The 6,987-nt window shown below is 41.1% G+C and overlaps 1 pseudogene; it reads left to right on the forward strand.

Annotated features, from left to right (window-relative positions):
• The first annotated feature begins 2,094 nt into the window (after positions 1-2,094).
• Positions 2,095-6,557, forward strand: LOC115172158 (WD repeat-containing protein 25-like; annotated as a pseudogene).
• The last annotated feature ends 430 nt before the right edge of the window (positions 6,558-6,987 follow it).

The raw sequence follows: 6,987 nt of genomic DNA on the forward strand, positions 1-6,987 counted from the left end.
GGCTTCCGTCCGGCCACTCTACCATAATGGCCTGATTGGGGGAATGCTACAGAGATGGTTGTCCTTCTGGAAGGTTCTCCCATCTCCACAGAGGAACTCTGGAGCTCTGTCAGAGTGACCATCGGGTTCTTGGCCACCTCCTTGACCAATCAAATTGTAGAAACTTCTCAAGGATGATCAATGGAAATAGGATGCACCTGAGCTCAATTTCGAGTCTCATAGCAAAGGGTCTGAATACTTATGCCAATAAGGTATTTCTGTTTTTCATTGGTAATACATTTGCAAAAAAAAATCTAAAAACCTGTTTTCGTTTTGTCATTATGGGGTATTGTCTGTAGATTGATAAGGATTTTTTTTATTTAATCCATTTTAGAATAAGGCTGTAACGTAACAAAATGTGGAAAAAGTCAAGGGGTCTGAGTACTTTCCGAAGGCTCTATATATTTGTTGTACTATCCTTGTGCTGATCCAAAAACAAATTCCCCTTTCAAATCCTCTTTTCCTTAACCATTAACCCCAAACCCCTAACCCTAAAACTAAACCGAACCCTAACTCCTAACCCTAATTCTAACCCTAAACCTAACCCCTAACCCTAAAACTAACCCCAAGCCCTAACTCCTAACCCTAATTCTAACCCTAAACCTAACCCCTAAGCCTAAAATAGCATTTTTCCTTGTGAGGACAGGTGAAATGTCCCCACTTTTCCTTGTTTTACTATCCTTGTGAGGACTTCTGGTACCCACAAGGATAGTAAAACCAAACCACACACACACACATACCAGTATCTTCTTTGAACCTGAAGAGTGAAGCTCTCACTAGACAGGGTTCCATTGACCCTTTTCAACAAAAGCAATGTAAAAAATATATATACAAAATGGAAACAACAGATTTAAAATGTTTATTTACGTTTTATTTTATTTTATCTTAATTTAATCTTTATTTAAGTCAGTTCAGAACACATTCTTATTTACAATGACGGCCTACACCAGCCAGACCCGGACAATGCTGGGCCAATTGTGCGCTGCCCTATGGGACTCCCATCACTGCCGGATGTGATACAGCCTGGATTAGAACCAGGTACTGCAGTGACGCCTTTTGTTCTGAGGTGCAGAGTCTTAGAGACATAAGAGACATTTTCTTAAGATGGACAACATTTTTATCCGTTCGACAGGGGTGGACTTTTATTTTGTCTAACTTTCTTTATTGTGACAAATTATGATGGAAACTGTGTCTTTCAAATAAATGATGATTGCCGAATCCTTTTGAAGGTACGCAGGGTACGTGATGTCACCTCATAACTATAAGGCTCCCCTCCACATTTAATTCTAAATGCTGACTGCTTGCTAAATTTGCTATTTTCTCAACTATAAAAATGTTTTTTTTTGCAGGACAAGGATTGTCCTGACTTTCAAGAATGCCTGAAGTGCTTTGCCTTACTTTCTGGTTGGCTGGCAAGTTTCACAATGGCACAGACAGTGGCAATACATTGGCACATGAGAATTACTAGAATATTTCAAATATTAGTAAATTATTGCATTCTATACATGCTGGCTGTTGCGGACTACCTGAGACATGAGACAGATAGGTGGGAGGGCATGCAGACTGTCGCCAATTTATTAAGGCGTAATTTGCCAGAATGGGTAATGGAAACACTTCAACCAATACATTTTTATCATACACTGTAAGGTTTTTGCAAATAAGTTTTTTCCTTAGGTCATTAGGTCCAGCAGTTTTTATAGAACACAGGGTAGTTGAATGGAAATGCACCCTAGCAAGCAATCTATTTTCTATCCGAACTTTCTAAAATGTCGAGGAAAAAAAATCACTGGACAAGTTAATGGAAACATACAGTAGCTACTGTCATTGTCCCTGTAAAGAGGCTTTCTTCTAGTTTCATGTTACTCTGGTGGTTGATCATGTTTAATGGGAGCAGCTTTATGGTAATACTCGCGAAGGCCACTGTATCATTAGTTAAATCCTGGAAAATTACAAAAACATAGATATTGTACACTGACATACATGAAGGTGATTGCACATGACGTTCAATCTGACAGCGTAATAACGTCGACCGAGGTAGAATTTGTGCGGTATAGGATGGCGAGTGACAACGATAAACTCCTCGACTTCAAAGACGACCACTCAAGTTTCATGCTTGTACGTTTGAGAGCACGCAAATTGATTAATGACTTTCAAATGACGCTGTGTCCATTTGCTCTGTCATATATGCTTAATCAGAGCTGTAACGTTCCATACTTATCTCCTGTTTGTAACACGTTTGCTAGAGGTTTGTTAGAGGTTCTCTGGGGGGTTCTTATGGCGGTTTCTGTTTGGTTCCTCAGGACAGCAGATCGTGGGGAACCAGTTCAAGGTGATGTGCTTGGCTGTGTAGCCCAACGACCCTGAAGTGTTCCTGTCTGGGGGTTCCAGTGCAGAAGTCAAGGCTTGGGATGCCCATACCTGCAAGGTCAGATGCATCATTAACCCTCTCTTCTCCCCAGCACTGTGGGCCTTTTCTGTTAGATCTGGATTGAAATAGTATTTATTTTCTTTAGAATAATTTCACAATGGAACCAATGAAATAGCCATAAAAGTACAAACCTTTCCAATCTGGCACTAGAAGCAGGCTCTATCAGACAATCAATATGAAAGATATTTGTACTCAGGTCTGATCTCTCTGTGGCTCACCCGTCACCAAGACAGAGAGAGTCATTCATAGGGCTAACAACATTGTCAAGGCATGCTGATCTATACTATGGTGCACTGTACCCTTTTTGGTATGAGTTCAAACTGGCACGTTCCCAAGTAGCTATCCGCTAGTACATTTTAATGCAACAGCAATTTGTTCTGCGAGTTGGTGTCAATGCAGGTTGCAGAGAATATGGAATTGTCATATCTGCTAGAGGAGCCAAGCTTCACCAGCATGTTTTATTTATTCTATTTATGCTCCATATTCTCTTCTCAGAGGGTGTACAGAGCAGGAATCCTGCAGACTTTGGCCATCCTATTCCTGACCGGGGGCAGGGAGTTTGTGACCAGCAGTGACTCAGTCAGCCAGGACTCTGCGGAGCGCATGCTCATCGCATGGAACTTCCAAACCATTGCTAAGGTCACCAATCAGATCTACCATGTAAGTAAGACCACGGTCATGTTCAGTAGGGCATACTGTACCAAAATGTTTTGCAACGGATGTAAATTAGCGTTTCTTATTGGACAATTTCAGTTAGTACTTCCCCAGTTCTACCAGTTTGTACCTTCCCAGTTCTTTGGACATGACGTAGCTTGTTTCACCTCAGCCATGTTGTCCATGCAAACATACTGTACCTTTAAGGAGCAAAGAAGTAACTGGTAATAATGGAATGTATCTATCAGTGTATGTATGTACAGTATCTATCTTAAAGCTCTCACTTGTTTTGTCTTCCATAATACACAATTATTCCTCTTCCTGTAATGTAAGTAAGTGTTGGACCAAATTGACTATTTAAGTCAATGACATTTTTTTTGTGGCAGAAAATACAGTATTATTGAGTATGAATGCCAAGCCAGTTGAATGTTCTCTGACCTTCTACCATTCCGTTGAATGTTCTCTGACCTTCTACCATTCAGTTGAATGTTCTCTGACCTTCTACCATTCAGTTGAATGTTCTCTGACCTTCTACCATTCAGTTGAATGTTCTCTGACCTTCTACCATTCAGTTGAATGTTCTCTGACCTTCTACCATTCAGTTGAATGTTCTCTGACCTTCTACCATTCCGTTGAATGTTCTCTGACCTTCTACCATTCAGTTGAATGTTCTCTGACCTTCTACCATTCAGTTGAATGTTCTCTGACCTTCTACCATTCAGTTGAATGTTCTCTGACCTTCTACCATTCAGTTGAATGTTCTCTGACCTTCTACCATTCCGTTGAATGTTCTCTGACCTTCTACCATTCAGTTGAATGTCCTCTGACCTTCTACCATTCAGTTGAATGTTCTCTGATCTTCTACCATTCAGTTGAATGTTCTCTGACCTTCTACCATTCAGTTGAATGTTCTCTGACCTTCTACCATTCAGTTGAATGTTCTCTGACCTTCTACCATTCAGTTGAATGTTCTCGGATCTTCTACCATTCAGTTGAATGTTCTCTGACCTTCTACCATTCAGTTGAATGTTCTCTGACCTTCTACCATTCAGTTGAATGTTCTCTGACCTTCTACCATTCAGTTGAATGTTCTTTGACTGTCACGCCCTGACCTTAGAGTTCCTTTTTATGTCTCTATTTTGGTTTGGTCAGGGCGTGAGTTGGGGTGGGCATTCTATGTTCCCTGTCTATGTTTTGTATTTCTGTGTTTTGGCCTGGTATGGCTCTCAATCAGGGACAGCTGTACATCGTTGTCGCTGATTGGGAGCCATAGTTAGGTAGCCCCTTTTCCACCTGTCTGGTATGGGAAGTTGTTTTTGCATAGCTGTGAGTAGCCTGCGAAACTGTTCGTTTGCTGTGTTGCGTATTGTTTTGGTTTTTTCTGGTTCACCATTTTTATTAAAGTATGATGAACCCAACCCACGCTGCGCCTTGTTCTCATTCCAACAATGGACGTTACACTGACCTTCTACCATTCAGTTGAATGTTCTCTGACCTTCTACCATTCAGTTGAATGTTCTCTGACCTTCTACCATTCAGTTGAATGTTCTCTGACCTTCTACCATTCAGTTGAATGTTCTCTGACCTTCTACCATTCAGTTGAATGAATCCAGGAGCTGTACATGTTCCCCAGCCTAGCCCTTTACCTCAAGGAAGAGTCCTTTGTAGCGCACACCAATGACAACTACATGGCCCTATTGTCTGCACAGCGGCCATACGGAATGACAAGAGGAGGCGGCATGAGAGACACAAGGTCAGTGGTGATTAGGCTGTGAGAGATCCATACGCTCCACACATAGCTGATAGCAGTGCTCCGTCCGGCCTGTCATTTACAGTACTCTATAAACAAACATGGTTACCCAGAAACAATAACGCTAATGAGTCACAGAGAGAATGTGACATTCAGATATGTGTGACATGAATATTGAAAGAACCTGCTGAGCTTTTTTTCTGTCAATGTGTGTCCAACGAGTGAGTAGCCTATAGCTAGCTCTCATGCTGATGTAAAAAAGCATGTTTAGCTGTCACTAAAGTGTAGTTTCAACGTTGATCCTTTGTGTAAAAAAAAAGCATAAGCATAATAAACATTGAATGTATTTGTTTATGTATGTTATTTCCCTAGTTTAAGGGTTATATGCAAAACAGCACTGTGATGCTTATTACTCACAATAGGATAGGAAGTCTATATCTTGAAATCTCTCATGTGATGACAGCGTTAATAAAGTAAACTTTGTGCTGTATATGAAATGCATGCAATGCCACAGTAAAGTAATTGATTGGATTTATATAGGGCTTTTCCACAAGCTGGTCTAATGGCTTTACATGGTAGCATAAGGGGGAATCTCCAGCAGGCAGCACAGGATTACAACCTCAATGCAATCTTGATCTTCAGTGTTGTAAACTTGTTTTGCACGAATAGCCAACATTTATAATTATTTTGTGCACTGCAAGTGTCTGACTAAAAGTGGAAAATGTGAGCCTGGGCCATTTGCAATGTACACTGAGTGTACAAAACATTAAGGACACCTTCATAATATTTATTTATTTTATTTCACCTTTATTTAACCCGGTAGGCTAGTTGAGAACAAGTTCTCATTTACAACTGCGACCTGGCCAAGATAAAGCAAAGCAGTGCAACACAAACAACAACACAGAGTTACACATGGAATAAACAAACATACAGTCAATAACACAATAGAAAAAGTCTATATACAGTGTGTGCAAATGAGGAAGGATGAGGGCGGTAAGGCAATAAATAGGCCCTAGTGGTGAAATTATTACAATATAGCAATTAAATACTGGATTGATAGATGTGCAAAAGATGAGTGTGCAAGTAGAGATACTGGGGTGCAAAGGAGCAAAATAAAATAAATAGCAGTATGGGGATGAGGTAGTTGTATGGGCTATTTACAGATGGGCTGTGTACAGGTGCAGTGATCTGTGAGCTGCTCTGACAGCTGGTGCTTAAATCTAGCGAGGGAGATATGAGTCTCCAGCTTATTGAGTTGCACCAAGACTTAAAAATCCTTCTTTAACCTGTCTCCTCCCCTTCATCTACACTGACTGAAGTGTATTTAACAAGTGAAATCAATAAGGGATCCTAGCTTTCACCTGGATTCTCCTGGTCAGTCTATGTCATGGAAAGAGCAGATGTCCTTAATGTTTTGTACACTCAGTATATAGTCTATTCATTGATTTTAGTGTGTTGCTAATGGTGTAGGGGTTTAGGTGCAGGGCTATGCTGTGCTGTGTGACTTCCTCTCCAGATTGGTCCATACTGGTCACGGGGCACCGTCCACTTCTACGACCAGCAGAGCACACGGACACTGAACACGCTGCACCCACACCAGCAGGCCTGCGAGTGTCTCTGCACCCTGTGCTACCCGCTGTGGTGACGACGTGTGACTGGGGTGACGAGATCAGGATCTGGCAGTGATTGGCACAGAAGGACTGTATGTAAGGGGAATGATTCCGAGAGCTCTCATAGGATGATTTTCTTCTTTGGGGATTTAATTATAACACCCAGACACTACAAACATCCAGCCGTCCTTCGCTTCCATTCAAAGACTTGCCTGTTTATCAAACTGCTGTCAGTTGTCCATTGGTTAGCTCATATCATAACTTCAATCAAATGGATAGGGAAACTGTTGTTGTTGTTTACGCTGTTGTGCGTTTTTGTTGCCGTTTTTACTTTGCTACCTGACGGTTTTTACTTTTTCATTACCGTATATTTTTACTTTTTCCCTCACTCAACTTTTTTTTTCATTCAACTTTCCTACCCCGGAGGTTTTATCTGGACATGGTTCGTCAGGACTTCAAACAGCCGAAGCTAAGTAACATTAACATGATGCCTTCTAATTGCAGTC

This window comes from Salmo trutta, chromosome 33 (genome assembly GCF_901001165.1).
Source record: "Salmo trutta chromosome 33, fSalTru1.1, whole genome shotgun sequence".
In the NCBI taxonomy this organism is placed as follows: domain Eukaryota; kingdom Metazoa; phylum Chordata; class Actinopteri; order Salmoniformes; family Salmonidae; genus Salmo; species Salmo trutta.